Source organism: Epinephelus lanceolatus, chromosome 21 (assembly GCF_041903045.1).
Source record: "Epinephelus lanceolatus isolate andai-2023 chromosome 21, ASM4190304v1, whole genome shotgun sequence".
Lineage (NCBI taxonomy): Eukaryota > Metazoa > Chordata > Actinopteri > Perciformes > Serranidae > Epinephelus > Epinephelus lanceolatus.
This window is the reverse complement of record NC_135754.1, coordinates 14,366,544-14,382,016: the sequence shown is the minus strand read 5'-3', so window position 1 is coordinate 14,382,016 and position 15,473 is coordinate 14,366,544. Positions and strand designations below refer to the sequence as shown.

General features: G+C 42.2%; 1 protein-coding gene and 1 non-coding gene across 8 annotated transcripts in view; one reads left to right on the top strand and one right to left on the bottom strand.

The window, feature by feature from the left end:
• Window positions 1-385: 385 nt before the first annotated feature.
• trnai-uau (transfer RNA isoleucine (anticodon UAU)) lies at window positions 386-479 on the bottom strand. The gene is made up of 2 exons: window positions 442-479; window positions 386-421 (listed from the first exon to the last, which is right to left on the bottom strand). It is a non-coding gene; the product is annotated as a tRNA-Ile (tRNA).
• Window positions 480-1,550: 1,071 nt separating this feature from the next.
• Window positions 1,551-15,473, top strand: part of rhbdf1b (rhomboid 5 homolog 1b (Drosophila)) — a 59,493-nt gene continuing 45,570 nt past the window's right edge. For 2 of the 7 annotated variants that reach the window (XM_033612029.2, XM_033612030.2), the window contains exon 1: window positions 1,557-1,831. The gene's annotated coding sequence lies outside the window, so the exon portion shown is untranslated. Of the gene's footprint in view, window positions 1,832-9,351; window positions 9,579-15,473 lie in introns of those variants that run through there. The other 5 variants (XM_078163273.1, XM_033612025.2, XM_078163276.1 and 2 more) reach the window with 4 other exon arrangements.

The window sequence follows — 15,473 nt, the reverse complement described above, 5'->3', positions numbered from 1 at the left end:
CTGCAGCAGGTCACACACATAGCACGTCATCAAAACATCACACCTGTGCTGCCCATCATTCCATCAGGTTCAGAATCTCCTTTGGTATGTTGATCAAGGCTCAAGGATACTTTGACATTGGGAAGGGAGGAGCTGGGGATTGAACCACTGATCATCTGAGTGGTAAGTGACCTGCTCTACCACCCGAGCCACCGCTGCCTGCAGTTAGCGGTCAATCATGATAGTTTGGGCTGTGAGTGTGCAAGGAGAGGTGTTTGTCATTTAAATGCCCCGCCTAATTTCCCTCTGCTCTCCAAGTGGCCTTCATGCAAGGTATGCTGTTGTGTAATACCAAGGGGTGAGATGGACCATCCAATGAAGAGCAGCAAGTATTTCATGGTTAAAATGCTCCAGGTGAGGCTCGAACTCACAACCTCGGCATGACTCTGCAGGTTACTGTCTTATAAGTACCGCGCGCTGACCGATTGCGCCACTGGAGCCTTGGCAGTTACATGGTGGCTGATCTTAATGTCTGCTCGGAGAGTGAGGAGCTCCTCGACTGCATTGTTTTCCCAATTTGCAGACATTTTCAGCCCGCTGCTCTTCTTCTTTGAGCTAGCCGCTAACTGCTATCAGCTACTTTTATATCTCCTGCAGTGGGTTGCACGTCATCAAAACGTCACACCCGTGCTGCCCATCATCCCGTCCTGCAGAGAAGAAAAGTTGTTTCGGTACCTCCATTCCCGGCTCAGAGGCGAGACCACTCTGCCCCCCCTTTTCGCAGTCGTACCTTATATACAGCAAAGTGAGGCGGCATATGGCGCAATATTCCCGCTTTGAACAGGCAGTGTAAAAGGGTCTTTAGTCAGTTCTAGCTGCATTTAGAGAGGAATTCTAGTGGAGGGTCGGACTAAACCATTTTGCAGCTTTAAGAGGTGAGAGGGGTCTCAAAGAGCCTCCCGTATTTTTTATACAAAGTTCAGTCTTTCAACAGATATATTCGGCTAATTCTAATTTAGTTATGGTGCCAGTTACTTCAATGTATATAATTACAGGCAAAACCAAACTTTTCCTCCTAGGCTTTTCGAGGCCCCCCTCCAGTTGAGGCCCTGAGTAATCAGTCCCAAATATAGAGTAACATATTTACCACAAAAATTGTGCTTAATACGTTACTATGTATAATAATATGACGCTATAAGAAGCCACCAGATTCTGATGTGAGTTCAGATTCACCACCATAAAAAACAGACCCAAAGGATCTGCATTATTACTGTTGTGGAAGAATTTAGCCTAATGACTTGATTTTGTTTTGGTTAGTCCCTGAATGCATGTAGAAATGCAGGACATTAAAATCACATTGTGATCAGCCTATTTAAAACCTTGTACCTAGAACAAGCCTGCAGATTTCTACCAGGGTGCACTTGCCTTAACAGCTATCTGCAGTTACTCAGTATCACCTGTAGGCGGAGCCGTGAGGCCGGCCGGTGGAGCAGCAGCAGTCAGTCGGTCGGTCGGTGTCCTGTCATCCAGCGGCAGGGGCAGCGTGGGCGGACCGGGAAACCTCATTCACACCGAAATTCAGAGCGGCGGCGGGCGGATAGCTGTAGAGGAGCCGGTGTGCTTCACACTGAACAGCGGTTTCATTCGTGTCATGTTTTACATCTTTATGGGACACGAGCACCGCCCTCGTTAACATCTGGAGAGCTCGCGCTTCATAGTGAAACTACACTTCCTCGTGCCCGCGTGATGTGTGGCAGGGATAACTTATGAAGTGACCGGCGTTTAGCATCTCACCGGTGGAGCCGTCGGTGCTGTGCTGTACTGTGCTGCAGGAACCGGACTCAGTTGGAAGGTAAGCGGGGAAACACTGTGTATCACACCGAGCCGTGTCGCTCCTCACCCGGGCTGTCAGTGTGTGCACACCTCGGTGTTTGTACGGCGGGAGCTCTGAGCTGCCAGCATCTTGTTCACAGTGCAGGTATGCAGGTTTTTTTTAAAGGCGCTGCAGCACGCAGGGGTCTCTGGGTGGGGTCTCTCGAGGCTCACAGGGGAGACCCATGGGTGTTACAGTTAATGAGTGACGTGTACTCGGAGTGAGAGAGTTTTACACATCTGGGCAGGCTGAGCCTTTCAAATTAAAATGTTCTTGGGAAGACAGTGGTGTGGTTGTCATGACAGGAACAGGTGTGTGTGAGGTTTTACTCTTTGACACACACACATGCATAGGGTCCTGATGCCTAGATGATATCTTGCTGTATTGATGCTTGCTCAATGGCTGTAAGGCCAAGCCATAGGGGGTTTCATATACTGATCCAGTGGTGTGTGTGTGTGTGTGTGTGTGTGAGAAAGAAAGCAAAACAGAGAGAAAACAAATGGTATTCAATACCTTGCAGCCCACTGGCAAAATCTCCTCTATATGTCATGCTCTAAATACTGTAGTAAATCAAGTCAAAGTTTCATGCAGGTACAGTACATGATGCACACACACACACACACACACACACACACACACACACACACTCAGGCAGGTTACAGGAGTGATAAATCGATTTGAGAGTGTTTCAGGCTCCGGGGCTGTCGAGATGAAAGGGGGCAGTTTTTGGTTGCTGGCTGCACAGAAATCCCACAGAGACAATTAAACTACTGACCCGTGTCATCAAGGATTTGTTTTGGCTTCCTGTTTGGAAAGATGGTAGGAAGCAGACTTTTGGGCCAGATGGCAAGAGCATGCACACACACTCATACACAAAGTCATGCACCACACACACACACCTGGAAGAGCCGGTTAGAGGCCCTACTGATGGAAACAGGATTAGTGGCCAGGGTTTGACCCAGTGACCTGCAGTTGTACGTGGGGACTCGGTGTTGAGACTCTAATTTCCTACTCATGGCCAGCACTCTTTGACTTTTTTTTAGATTATTTTCCAGTGCTTATATCTCATTATGAAACTTTTCTTCGTCCAAAATGAATAAAACTTTCAGCAAAGACGCTATAATTTGACAAAATCTATAGCATTAGTTTCTGTTTCATTTCACACTGTGCTTGAGCTGTGGAAACATCTTGTCTTGTGTTTAAGGCTGAATGGGATCCAATTGGCAGAATGTAACTGATGTACCTACGGGGATTGCTAGCCGCTGATTGAAGGTTTTATTTTGGAGGGAAAGTCTTTTAGTAAACTTGAATTTGCACTCTTGGTGCAACTAACAGTTATTTTCATTATTGATTAATCTGCTCATTATTTTCTTGATTGCTTATTTTGTCAATAAAATGTCAGAAAATAGCGAAAAATACCCAGTGTAATTTCCTTGAACCCAAGTTATGGTCTTTAAATGGTAGGTTTCATCCAATCAACAGTCCAAAAATCAAAAGCTCTTCAGTTTATAACCATTTATGAAGCATGAAACCTGCAAATGTTTGGCTTTTCTAATTAAAGAAAAAAAAAACTAAAAACATTATTGGATTATTTAAATAGTTATGTTAAACATTAACCACAATTTTTTGCTAAATTTTATAGTATTGTGATAAAACTTTCTAAAACAGAACTGATGGCTTTCCATTCACAAAGATTAATTATTTTTACTAGGGTGGCACAATTATTCGCAATGTTTTCGAGCTTGCAATTTGGCAAGTGCAATATCCAAATCACGGGAGCTGCAATTTTTTGATAAAGGTAAAATGTGTCACAACATGCCATTATAAATAAAGCATTGTGGTGCTTCAGTGAAGATGATGTGCAAAATTTACTATCCCTAATTAAATTGTGATTCATTTCGCAATCGCAGTATCTGTCAGAACAATTATAGTGTGACTTTTTTTGCATATCATGCAGCCCTGTATTTTACCAACTAAATCTCCTCTTGTTTTCTGCTCTTTGGAATGAAATGGGGATGAATGGGTCTGAGAGAGTCATTTTGGCACATGCATGCATGGATGGATTATTGAATGGGCCTACCAGTGTCATTGCCCCCGAGAAAATGTCACTCAAATGAACATGTACCATCCAGGAAAACATTCTAAATGACCACTAAAGGGGGCAAAACAACTACAAAATGACACAAAACAATAAAAAAAGACACAATATTACCTTGAAGAGACAAAAAAAGACTATAAAGAATCACATAATCACCACAAAGTCTGTGTGTCTTGGCCCTATGTGTGCCCAGGAGCCCATTGTCTCATAATCTGCCCATGCATGCATGCAAAAAGGTTTGCAGTCAGTGTGGCAACGGACTAATATTTTCATTACTGATTAACCTGCTGTTAATTTTCTGCTGAAACAATTAGTTTGTAGGTATTTGAACTAGTGAAAATGCTTTCAAATGCCATGTCTGGGTCCAAATATATCCAGTTTACTATCATGTAAACACTCAAACCTTGAAGAGAAAATGCATGAAGAAATACCTAAAAGAGGAACTGATTATCCAAAAAACTGCTTGAGTTAAATCACCCAGTCATAATTAGCATTAAAGATAAACAGAAAGTGTGAAACCTCAAATCACACAAAATGTTGAAATGGTCCTTTAACTGTCCCCAGCTGAACCCAAAACTAATCTTGAGAATCTGAACTCTAAACTGCTTTGCAATAAAAACATGTCCAGACTTTGACACTCACAATTACAACTGAAAGTGCTTCACGTAGTCAGAAGATGAAAGTAGAGCGAACACACACATTCACACACACAGCTCTACACAGGAAGCTGACAGCATCCTGGAAGAAGTGTCACCTGGAGTGAGCCGTCACTCTGTGTCTGTCAGTGTGAATATGAGAGATATCTGTGAGCACGGTGGCATTTTGCAGGTGTGTGTTTGATCTCTTTGTCTCTCTCCCCTGGCACACTGAGCATGCCGTGTTAAGCGTGTTTGAACAGGCTGAATGTGACAATAGCAGGTTTATTTCTGGGCCGCTGCTCTGAGAAGTGAAATACACCTTCATGTTTATATGGAGTCCTCCGCCGGGTGCATCAGGGTGGAAAACTGGTTTGGTTTTCCAGGAGCCCTCCAGCATTTTTTACAATGCATTTTTCATGGCAGTTTGCCCATGAGTGGATCCTCTCCAGTGCCTACAAGCTGTGCTGTTTATCTTTCTGGCTTGTGTTTTATTATGCCACTACTTGTCACTGCACAAGCACATCTAGGAGGTGCCTGTCAAAAGATTTCAATAGAGTTTTGACTAAAGTTTCTTCAGCAAAGGCAGGAAACAAACACATGGGGAGTACTGTGAACTGTCAGGCCTGCAAGGAGGCTCTGTCTTCTCTTAATATCTTACTCAACTTTAAACTGCTGCAGGAATTTTGTTATATTTGAATCCGTATCAAAACCATTGGTGCCATTTTGGTCATGTTATGTGCGTTCATGTTCATGCTTTCCTTGTTAATGATGTCAAATGTCAAAAAATAGTGAAAATGCATCACAAGTCTGCAGAGCCAGGGGTACATCTTCAAAGTCAGTACTTATTTTGCATTGTGATAATATTGTATCATGATTGGGCCTTTGTTTATTCCCACCCCTACTGACCCAAAGTCCCAAACCCAAAGATATTCATTTTACATAAATATAAAACAGAAAAAAAGACACATTTTCACATTTGGAAATGGAAACTGGCAAACTTTTGGTGTTTTGCTTGACATATGACCTTTTGGGATGTGGCCTCTAAGGCAAAGCAACATCTACCTGCAACCCCTGAGCAAAGGCTCCATATGTCTATGAAATGTAAACAGTTTAACCTGATGTATAATAATGGGCACTGATGTACACTTACGTAAGTGTTTCATGTGAGTAGTTATTAGCCATGACCCTTGAAAGCCGGAGTTTCGAATTGTCAGTTGGAGACCCCTTAGTTGGCTGAGATTGCTTCAAGTCAAGTCAATCTTTTTCTTTTTTTACTAGTCAGTATGCTGTGCAGTTTACTTCTGAGAAAATTTTAGTTCCAAGATTTTGCTACGGAGTGAGCGCTTTTGACTTTCACGCTACTCTGCGGACAGGATGCAGTGGCACAGAGGAGATAACGTCTTCGAGATAAAATTAACTTCTCTTTTCTGCTTGTAAATGGTGAATTTACAGCTCACAGATACCTAATACGACACAGTCTCTGGCTTTTGTTTAATATCCAGTGTTAGCAAAAACTATGTTGTTGCATATTCATATTAAACAGCCAAATCTGATTTGACTGCAGGGTTCAACGCTAAGGTTTTTTTTCACTTGCCCGCAGTCAGTTTTTACTTGCCCTATAAAAATTGGTTAATTTAAGCGGCTATCAAATAACAAAGACTGCAGTTATTTTTATGTTATGTAATCTTTATTCACACTGTATTTATTAATTAAAACAATATATGTCATGTATTGTAGCTTAATTCCTACACAAAAATGACAGTGTCAGGGCTTAAAGTGAAAAATTTGTCAATCGTTCTCCGTCTATAATTTTGCGCCCTACTTGAGCCATGCCCACCTCTATTTATTTTTCACCCCTCTCTCCAGTTCTGCTGTATTAACACTGGGTTTAATATATTTTGCTTCCATCTCTCTGCCCTGCTCTACTCTACTTCAACGCTACTTAGCTCTCTCTCTACTCTACCAGTAGACTACCACATCCACCTATTGCACAAAACGCACACAGCAGTGTTTCCCCTAGGATGGAGTTGTAGCAGCGGAGGTGAAGCACACGCATGAAAAATAATTTTCGCATGCGTGAAACTTTTTTGTATGCTTGCAAAGCACAGCCTGCTGGGATGTTTCTGTGTATCTACTGGCACCAGAAGGGCTCTTTAGGACTAAGTGCATACAGTACATGTGTGCACAGTATGAGCAGGTGAAATGTCTGTCTAGCTTACATATGAGGTGTCTCAAGATTTAGGAACATACAATTTTATTGAATATAATAACAGTAAAAAGTCACTTGACATGCTGCTGTTTTGTGCTATGACCTATTTAAGTGTTGGAAGTTGTTATTTACGTGACAACGCCTGAACGCAACACAAGCTCAGCATGAGTGCCGTGCTGCGCTGCTGTGCAAGCAGCGTGTTTGTCTGTGCATAACAGCAGTCTGTTTATGGTTATTTACACACTGTCCATTTCAATAACTTTGTCAGCTGACAAACTGCACTGGGCTCGGGGTCAGGTTTGGTCAGGAAAATGCGGCCCGAGCCGCTCTAGCGTGATCACCTGTGTGTGTGGCGGAACTCCACCGTGCGCGATACAGAGAGCAGAGGAGAATTGTTAACGCGTGACCATGTAGAGACAGAAATGACATGATGACATAACACCATAAATAGTATATTGTTATGTTATTATATGAAGCGTCCGTCGCGCAAAATAATATCAATGGGGGCTGTGGGCAGGACATTGTTACACAGCTGTGCCTGTGACTTCAGGCAGAGAGACCGCTGCATCAGAGCCGAAGGAGCACGTTTTAAAATACATTTATTTTATCAATTAGTTATTAACCTTTTACTATTTTTAGCAACTTGCCCGATCGGGCAAGTGAGTTGTTAGTTTACATGCCCGACCGTGAGTTTTACTTGCCCCGGGCAATCGGGCAATCCTCATTGTTGAGCCCTGGACTGACATAATTCTGAGTCAGGTACAGTCCTTACACCAGTGGAGTGGTTTCAGGGATGGCACTGTTCGTCTGTTAGTCGCTCCAGAAAATTTCCCAACTGTTGCAATTAACTGATGTAGAAACATTCATGGTGCCCAGAGGATGAATCCTACTGACTTAGGCAATCCCCTGAGTTTTCCTTCTAGCACCAACATGAGGCTGACAGTTTTGTTTTTCGTGAAAATCCTCAGTTGGATTGCCGTAAAGTTTGGTTCAGGCATCCATTTTCTCCTCAGGATGTATTTTAATACCTTAAGTGAACCATTAAATTTAGATTTTGTCCAGTGCAAATGTCTGCATGCCTACAAGCTAACCTATGATGTTGAACGTCATTATAGCAGCTAAACATCAGCATGTTAGCATTGTCATTGTGAGCATGTTGCGTGCCAGTGTAACCTTAGACTACTAGGGGTGGGCCGGTGTAAAAATGTTCAAATCGATTTGATATTGAGCCAAAACTGGATCAGACTGGTGGACTGAATTTTACCTCTTGAGTCACATTTGACTCAGCAGCTGCCCCCGAAAGAAACATAATGAGACTCAACTCTGTTGCTACCTCCAACCACGGAGCAACCATGCCTCCCTATGTTTGTACATCTTACTGTATAATGAAAAACTCTGTGTGTCTGTGGCTGTGTGTCTCTTCGACATTTTTCTCCTCACTGATTTGGTCAATCCATGTGAAATTTGGCACAGTGGTAGAGGGTCATGGGAGGATGCGAATGAAGCAATATTACATCAATTGGCCAACGGGGGGCGCTATAGCAACCGATTGAAATTGCAAACTTTGAATGGGCATATCTCATGCCCCGTATGTCGTAGAGACATGAAAGTTTGCACATGAAAGTTTGCACAGAGAAATTTAACTCTAATTGGCAACTGGGTGGGGCTATAACAAGAGAAAAATGCTTAATAATAGCTAAAATGTGACCGATCGCTGTGGCTCCCCCTGTGGCCGAATGTTTGTTTTTTTTTTTCTAATTTTTGATATGACTAAGTCATGGTATGGTATGCTGTACATAATCACGGAAACTGTCAGTGTGTAATTCTGTCAGTCAGTCATTTTGTCTGTCCCACGTTTTTCTACTCACTGATGTGGTCAGTCTATGTGAAACTGCACATAGGTATTGAGGATTGGCATAGGTAGAAGGTGACAGAGCTACCAATGGGTATGGACTAGTTTTATACAGAGCAGCGAAAGGGAATAATGGCACAACATTCCTGGCTCAAACAGGCCGTATTAAAGGGGTTTGAAAGAGTAACTGTATCATCTCATCATCCCCAAAAAACACATGAACTTTCTGTTAAACAAACATAATGTGCCCCAGGTACATTTTCATGCTGCCGGCTTTGTCACAGCAGTAAATTGCACATGGCCTGAACAAACATAATATTATGTTAATCATGTTTTCATGTTGCTTATTGCTAATGCAACACAAGTTGGACTCAGCGCTGTGATGCCATCGACACAGGTTGCTGACGTAGGCTTCCTTTTAATTTGCGAGAATGTGTCATAACGGCAAATGCCAGTTTAGCCAGTTTGCTAACCGGTTAAAGCTCATACACGGCACCGGCAAAACCGGGCAACTCTACAAAGCACTGCTGTGACTAAGTATAGTCTCATACAGCAGTTGGTGTGGCCTCACTCGCACTTAAGGAGGCCGCAGTCATGGACAGTCCAGTGAGCTGTTTTTAATGTATCAGTCTCCAACAGGCTTGTTGGTTTACACTGCAGCAGATGTGGTACGGAATAATTAATCATCTCTGACAAGTCTGCACATTAAACACAGAGGTGTCTGTGGTTATTTTGCAACTGTCTGGAGCTGGTTGTACAAAAACAGATCTGTTGTGCGTACTTGTGGCTTTGATGTGACATCAGCACTGCAGCTAGAGAGCGCAGGTGGAACATGTACTTTCTGCCTTCAGATGGATGTAAAGAGAGTCATCAGTGTAAAGGAGAGGCAGTTAGAAAAGACCTTTAGCTGCTGTGGATAACAGATGCTGGTAAGAATCACTTATTAATCTTGACTCTTTCTCTCTGGCTCTGATATCATAATCAGAATAAAGCTGAAGGTTTTCTGTGTGATCACACGTCAGCTTTCTCCAGCTCTCTGTCGCTCTCTCATCATCTCTCTTTCAGTTTCTTTCATGCTCACCCTTGTTTTTTTCTTTCTCATTTTCCCTCACATCATCGCGCTGAATCAAAACCAGAATGGCCTTATCTGTGTGACAGATACACCTGTGCTGCCAGATCACTCACGCAAATCAATCACAGACGATAGAAGAGAATACAAAGCGAGTTCATTCTTGCACGCTATTTTTACTTTATGGAACAAAAAAAAATTAAAAACCAAACAACAAATCACCATATTTCAACGATCACAGTGGTTTCTTTACTCAGTACTCTACATTTGCAATTATACTAATCCTCTTTTCAGCACCCAGTATTATTTTAATCTCTCTTTTGTGTTGAAAGTTGTCAGTCGGTTCAATTTTCCTTTTCCAGCCTGGAGATAGAGATAGAAATAGGACTGTACATCAAGCAGATTGTTGAGGGTTAAACTGAAGGATCAGTCAGTATTAAATAAGGATATGACAGCAGTGATGAATAATGGGCAGATGCAGTGTCACTCAGCTACTTTGTAACATCCGTCTTATAAATCTTTCCAATAAAATGCAAACTAGGTTTCTATCTGCTGGGTTGAAGCTGCATAAACGGGTTTTCTGACAGTCTGAGGAAAATGTCAGGAAAATCTGAAGAGTTGATTTGCACTGGGAAAGCTGCTCCTGAATGTGTCAGCTGATACTGGAGGTATTTTATGAAGAGTACTAAATGTTCTACTATAACTGCTATACAGCGTAGCCACCATGTACTTCCTATAGATGCCACAAAAAATGGGTCATTCATTTTAACCCTCCTGTTGTGTTCATGGTCGACAGATGCTCATGCACATACTTCCACTGCTTTAACTGCTGTGCAATAATATTGAACCATTTAAAGGTTTCCCCCAGGAAACCAGAGTTAGCAGACTCTTTTACACCATATAAAAGTTGACCCCTAACAATTGAATAGTCAGTAGCACTTTTTACATAGAGACTGACATGCAGAGATGGTCGCAAGCCAGAGTCGAACCTGCAAACGCTGCAGCAAGGCATCGCCTCTATACATGGGGCGCCGGCACTATCCACTACACTACCGACGCCCCATTCACAGTGCTTTCTAAACAACAACAACGGCATTAACATGTCAATAACAATAATTTATCATCCCTGTTATAAAGCAGCTGATCTCATCCTCTGCTCGGGGGGGAAGGAGCTCCTGGACCTCATTGTTTTCCCAATTTGTGGACATATACGGCCACTGTTCTTCTTCTTTGAGTTAGCCGCTAATTGCTAACAGCTGCTTTTTTAAAATCTCTGGCAGTGGGTTGCATGCATAAAGCTTCGTCAAAACGCTACACCCATACCGCCGATAGTCCTGTCTTGTATACAGACACAATTTCGATGCTGTTGCCACCTCCTGTGGTGGCGAAACCACTTTGTTCCCCCATGCTGCGATCGTGGCTTGTATACAGCGCGCAACAGTGATCCAAAAACTAGGAAAAGTTTTGATCATCAAATTCAAATCAATCTGCATTTGAAAGTAGTCCCCAACAAATGGCCTTTTTACTCCTGTTAGTAATGTTTGCTAAACTAACTAACTAGTGTTCGGTGGAGCACGTAGATGGTGTTTTCATGGCTTTTGTTAACAATAAGGAAAATAAGCCTTGTCCATTGGAGAAATTTGTCCCTTAAACTTTTCATAAGAAATTCATAAATAGGGACCCACTGACTTTGTCTTGAACTTGTAACAAAAAGTCTGGATGAAAAGCAAGCTGTCTATTAAGAAGGAATTTTAATCTACCCATTATGTGGCATATAGTGGTCTCCAAACTTCAATGTCAGCTTGATGACAATGCTGTCCCCGGGCCAGAGTTTTCCTGAGGGACTCCAGACTTCTCCATGAAGGTCCTGAATGACTCCTCTCTGTTTCTTTGAAACCACAATTATGACCTCCATTTTTCCCTCGAAATATTCTTTTCAGAGCCGATCCTCTCTCCCCCCGCTATCTTACCCTAATGTGGCATCTGTGGGCAATTACCATTACGTTTTCATACAAGGCCAGCCAACAGAGGAAGCTGTTGTATTGGAGCTCTCAGCGTGAGTTTGCTGGCTGCGTGGAGGGACGGCAGGAAGGAGGGATGGTGGGAGGGATGGATGGCTGCTGAGGAGGTCTATTCATGTCTCCAGGCGAAGCCATACTTGAGTAGACTCTTATTGTGACGGTGACCTTTCTGTCACCATGCAGCCAACACAAAGCAGCCTCATATGAGGGTCAGCTGAGCTGCTCTCTTTGTTTCTCATCCTGTCTGTCAACTCTTCACTCTGCCTCTCTTTCCATGACTGTTGCTCCTTACTATGTGATTTATTATATTCCCTTAATATTATCTATCAAACAGCCATCCATTCTAAAGTGACAGATGTAAGCAAGTTAGCATGATGGACCTATAAATATATAGTAAAACCTCGATGAAGTGATTATAACAGCTTGCATGACCTTTAACTTTAGGTGTGATAATTAGAGGATATCCTGTGGCTTGCAGCAAAAGCCGAATCCTGTGTGTCGTTGGTCTGGTTTAAATCCTTGGCTACAAATGACTAAAGTGGGAACGTTGATGAGAGATGCCTTTCATTCTTTCATCAGTACTGTTTCCTTAAGAAAATTCTAGTGGTTCTTCTCATTAACCAATGTTAGACTGTATAATTATAATAATAACAATAATATATTTTATTTATGGAGTGCTTTCCATAGTACTCAAAGACACTTTACATTAGTTAGTTTGAATCAGGAGAGGTTGGTGCAGTCTCGAATGTGTTTGAGGAGAGAGTTCCAGAGGAAGGGGGCGACTCCAGAGAAGGCTCTGTCACCCCAGGTCTGGTGCTTGGTCCTGAGAAGTGGAGTCAGGAGGCTGGCATCAGAGGAGCGGAGACTGCAGGAAGGAGTGTGGTGGTGGAGCAGGTCGGTGGGGAGGGAGGGAGCCCGGTTATGGAGGGCTTTATGAGTGATGAGGAGGATTTGAATTGGATGGGGTGCCAGCGGAGGTACTCGAGGGCAGGGATGATGTGATCACGACAGCAGGAATGAGAATGGGCAGCAAAGTTCTGGATGTGTTGGAGTTTATCTAGGACTTTGGGTGATGTTACATAAAGAATGCAGCTACAGTAGTCAATCCTGAATGTGATGGGAGCTAAGAGCGAGGACAACAGTGATGGGTGGATACGAGCTATGTTTTCAGGGTGGAAGAAGGCAGTACTTGTGATTTGATTGACATGAGATGTTATGTATGATGGCTAACTTGTGTGTTAGAAGTTACATTTAGAAAATAGAGTAGAATAGAAATCTTTATTGCCAACTGACATCGAAATTTTTTATGAGCTAGATAATAAGTGGGCCAAATGGTTGGGATCAAAGTGCTACTACTACTGCTACTACTACTGACTACATGTCATAAATAGATGTTAGATGCTAAAATAGATACTAAAATATTAACAATTCATGCATATGTTAAATAGACATCATAGCAGTCCCTCATATCTAATAAAAATCATTTGTTTAGGAAGGTGACAGAGGACAAATAAAAGATCTCTTAGAGATGTATTTTGTTGCTGCAGGTATCTTCCTGAAGGGTGTTTTTCAAATTCATTAAACAAAGGCTGTGAAGGTTACTCAATAGACAGTTCAGGAACCTTGTTGTTGTGTTAGTGTTGCTTTCCTCCCTGTGTGTGGTGTACAGCTCCCCCAGCTGTAGAGACTGGAACTGATAAGATTTTATTGATGCCAGTGCCATTATACATTCTGCTTATCAGTCTGATTCTTTATTGATTTAATTATGGATTCACAATCAGTTTTCTGTGTGGAGAAAAGGAAGGCTTGTACAGGTTTTCAGCATCAATGCAAGTGTTTCATTATCTCTTAGTCTGATCTCAGTGTGGAAACAGTATAAAGAGGGCATGCATGTGGCTCAGGTGTGCAAAGGCTGTTTTACTGTTTTCTTAGTCAAAGACAAAACCTGCTGAGCCTGCCTGGGTGGCACTAATGTTATTATAAGATGATATTTACCCTTGGTAACAACATGTTGCTTGGTCGAGAAGCAATGGCACTCATGTAGAGTGTCAAATATGGAATGTATTGGAATTAAAGCCCATGTTGGGTAAGAAGGTGTTTTAACATAGTGCTGGTGTTTCCACCCTTACTTGACATTATCGTTTTACAGGCATTATAAGCTGCACTGTTGACATCTTTCTGCATCTTTCTCTCTGCCATGATTCCTTGTTACAAGTTTCCAGCGGCACATACGGTATGAGTCTGATGGATCGGACAATTTGGAACCAGTTCTAACAAGTTTGGTTATGACTTTGGTAATCACTCTCCTTTTAGCTCAGATTTGGTCTCCGCCAGCTCCTGAGGGAGATATCTATCTCTTAAGCTGCTAAATACTCCACTGTGTTCATCAGCCAGTTGCTAACTGCATCCGTCAGCTATGTCAGAGCTATTTCACAAAAAAAAAAAAAAACAGCTGCTGATTGAAGTAGCGTCGATAGGAGCAGAGAGACTAATTGTGCTTTTAGATCTAGAGTTTGCTTGCTTTGGTCCGAATCACAGAGAAATTTTGTTACAAAGTTGCATAATTTCTTAGAGTTGGTTTGTGTTCTTTACAAGCAGACCAGATAAAATGCCTTGCACAAGAACGCCAATCTTGATTGGTCAGAATTTCCATGTGGGAAAAATCCAGGAAGTAAACAAAACATTGAAGAAGAGTACACTCGCAAGATGAATGCAACACTTTCTAATGTCACAATGGAGGGACAACTACGCAGGTTGATTTTAGCACTGGTCATCGTGTCCTATATTGCTTGTATTGTTAATTTTAGGCAAACCATACAGTTTGAATACGAGGCGCAGCTCCATCTAGAAAACAATGTTTTGATGCATTGGATGCACCAAATTTGCATATTAAGGCAGTACAGGAGCAGGTGAAAATTAATAATCTGCCAGGACTGTAACATGCTTATGTTTAACCCAAACAATCATAATGCAACTGCAATTGGTTCGGATCGAGGTCAGAACACGTTCTTACCACAAACAAACTGCACCAGAGTTTGTTTTTAACTGAACCGAGGCCACCTCTTCAAGAACGTCTTGGTCTGGTTGTTTTGGTGTGCACCCGAGTGTGATTGCTGTGTTCACACCTGCCCAAAAGAAACGCACTTGGGGGCAAATAAACTTGAGTTCTACTGAACCAAACCAAACAGGGCAAGTGGGAAAGCACCCTTTACCAAACTTGTTTTGTTGAAGAGTGCATTTTGACTTGTTTAGGAATCGGAACTCAAAGTCTAGGACATGGACTTGTCAATCTTGACTTTGGACCTGACTTTAGACTTAAGTGCAAAGACTTTTACAAACCTAAACAAACCTAAATCAAAGTTGCAGGTTGTAAAACCAAAACAATGAGCTGAAAGACACTAAAAGGATGTGCCATCCATTTTAAAAATGAAAATATTGCTAATTGCCGTTTTGTCCGTAGAGAAAGATTTAGGTGTTGAGTTTCAGCGTAAATAGAATAAACGTGTCTTTCTGTATTGTACTGAGACCATGATCTTGCCTTCACCACAACCAAGTGCTGCCAGTACCTGAACCTACCAACAAAAACCTCAGTCATGCTTTGATTGCTACAAGCTGATATTGTAGTGCAGGAGCGTGTTGATAAAAAAATCTTACGTGGGTGGTTACATTTTCTCAGACAGTATATGAATGTGATTTCCAGAGGACATGGTTGATGAGATTTGCCACGGTGCCCA